Here is a 2,709-nt window from a genome sequence, read left to right as displayed (position 1 = left end):
TTTCTATGCCTCTAAAGAAATGTGACTCATTATTCAGTATCTCAAGGATAGTTTAATATATTGATCTTTTTTCTTTCAAACTCTCTCTCAGATGCACAATGAGTGACCTAGTAATAAATATATTTTGATGTCAAATTTGTTTCCATAGCAACATATTAAGATGTCATTCTTAGAGATGATGTGGTATACAAATGTGAAGAGTTGAAGGCTACTTAAAATATGACAATTGTAAATGGATAGGGGAAAATTGAAAACATGTGAAGTGCAAAGTAATTTAAATATATTATCAAAAGCTGATCTTTGATAAAAGTGACTCTTTTAAACCTTGTATCATGTGCTATAATAGCATGTCAATGAGATATAGATTTAGGAGCTCACCTGGTAAAATGGAAACGGAAATATTCATTTTACTACATTGGTAGGCATTATTGAATTAAATTTTTGTTGCTCTCTTCTCTCTATAATCCCCAGTTTATTGGGGATATATATGTGTATCATAGATAGATGGATGTATAAATATACAATATATAGTATATATGTAGGTATGTATATACATATGTATGTATATGTATGTGGACATGTGTATATATGTGTGTATATATGTGTATATATATATATATATGTGTGTGTGTGTGTGTATGTATATATATCTTTCCTAGTAACAATACAAAGACTGTGTGCTGTGTGTATGGGAATGTGTGTGCCTTCAACATAATAAGAAAATATTATGGTAGATCTGGATGATATGTATGCAGATATAGATTTCCCCACTACACTTATCTTGAGCAAAGCTGATTGTCCTAAAATGGAGGCTCAGACTACACTGACCACAAATGATATTGTCATCAGCAAGCTGACAGATCCTTTCCTACTTGCACCCCAGAATAAGAAGCTGAAGAAAAAGTTCAAAGGAAAATTGGAGCAGAATAAACAGACTGACATAAATATTTTTGGAGAAATTATTGATTATGTACTATCAACAACTAAGGCTCCAAGGAAAAAAAACTGATGGGAGTGATATCATGAATGGGAGAGAGGTCAGGATCAGGACTGAGAACGGTAGAGAGGAAGAGAATAGCACCAGGAGTAGGATCGAGAAAAAGAGTAGGAAGAAGGAATGAAGAGGAGACAGCTATTTTGATAAGCCTAAAGCAGGTGACTAGCCCAGTGACATTGACAAAGATTCTGGACCTGCCAAGGAGTTGATAAAGCCCATCAATGAAGTTTTCTGGTTCTGCTTGTTGAGAGGGTAGCAAATCACTGAAGAAACCAAGAGAGGAGGCTGTGAGATTTCTTTGGCATGTCCAACAGTTATGCAGAGTGTTATCCAGCCACGATGGATAGCATGGGTGTGGACAGCAATGAGATGGTGGATTACAGCAAAATGACCAGGGCAACAAGAAGGGACCATTGGGTCCATGGGATTTTGACACCCAGGAAGAATATAGCAATATATGAACAACAAAGAGACTTTGCCTAAAGCTTCATTCCAGTATGGCAACAAGATGTCAGAAGATCAGAAAACCAGACACTTCAAAGAAACAAATGACAAGGCAGAGCCTCATTGACAATGGGAAAAGATCAGTGTAATTATTAAGAAAAGAAAGAAAATGGAGGCTGATGGGGTTAAGGTCAAAAGGCAAAAATATTAGTATAACACTCTTATTCCTGGAAGATTACTCATTTGTACACTTCTCAACTTCCTTTCTTTCCTCTAGCACTTCCTTTAAAGAAGTTGCAGTGTTCTTGCATATGTATGTAAGAAATTGCATTGTTTTGACTATTAATACATACATACCATAAAGCAAAGGCATGGTGGAATTGGTGGGGGAAATCAACAAAGGAAAATACAAAAGAGATATTGTATAACCATCTAGAAAGAAGGGTAGAATAGATGAAAAGCTCAAGAAAGAGATCACAAATATGACATGGAAACATGGTATAGTTATGAGAAGAATTTCAACTACCAGGACAACATTGTCACCATCATTATCATTATCATCATCATCATCACCGTCATCATCATCATCATTATCTTCATCATCACCTTCACAACCACCATTAGTCAATTTGAGAGAAAGAAAGGAGCTATGCTGACATCTACTCAACTCATCTCCAAAGTGATTGTTAAACCTCTACTCGAAAAGCTCCAAGAGGGTTCCCAACCCACTCCTTCTCACTCCATTTTTAGGCAGCTCTGATTATTAGGAAGTTGTCTTGTTTTGGTCTGACATTGAAACCAAATTTGTATTTTTGCAACTTCTATATGTTCCTCCTGGTGCAGCCCTTTCGGTACAAACAGAACAAGTCTGATTCCTCTTCCACGTGACAGCTCTTAAATTATTTTAAGACAGCTGTCATGTATCTCTTGAATTATTTTTGCTCTAGTCCAAATATGTTCCTTTTACCAGTCATGTCATGGACTCAAGTATCTTCACCTTCCTGGTTTCTGTCCTCTGTAAACTTTCCAGCTTGTCGATGTCCTTCTTAAACTGCAGTGCCCAGAATAGAGTTGAGTACAGTGGACTATCATCTTCCTATTCCTGGAAGCTAGTACCCTCTTAAAGGAGCCCAAGAGTGTATTAGCTTATTTGGCTACTACGTTACTAACTCACTTATGATGAGTTTATGGTTCACTAAAATTCTCCAGTCTTTTCAACAGAACAACTACATTCTAGCCATGAAACTTCCATCTTATATTTGTGAAAA

The 2,709-nt window shown here is 36.3% G+C and overlaps 1 pseudogene; it reads left to right on the top strand.

The window, feature by feature from the left end:
• Window positions 1-727: 727 nt before the first annotated feature.
• Window positions 728-1,652, top strand: LOC110213240 (protein Red pseudogene; annotated as a pseudogene).
• The last annotated feature ends 1,057 nt before the right edge of the window (window positions 1,653-2,709 follow it).

Source organism: Phascolarctos cinereus, unplaced genomic scaffold (genome assembly GCF_003287225.1).
Source record: "Phascolarctos cinereus isolate Bilbo 61053 unplaced genomic scaffold, phaCin_HiC Scaffold_726;HRSCAF=1367, whole genome shotgun sequence".
NCBI classification, from domain to species: domain Eukaryota; kingdom Metazoa; phylum Chordata; class Mammalia; order Diprotodontia; family Phascolarctidae; genus Phascolarctos; species Phascolarctos cinereus.
The sequence above is the reverse complement of the archived record's forward strand: the minus strand, read 5'-3'. Positions and strand labels throughout refer to the sequence as shown.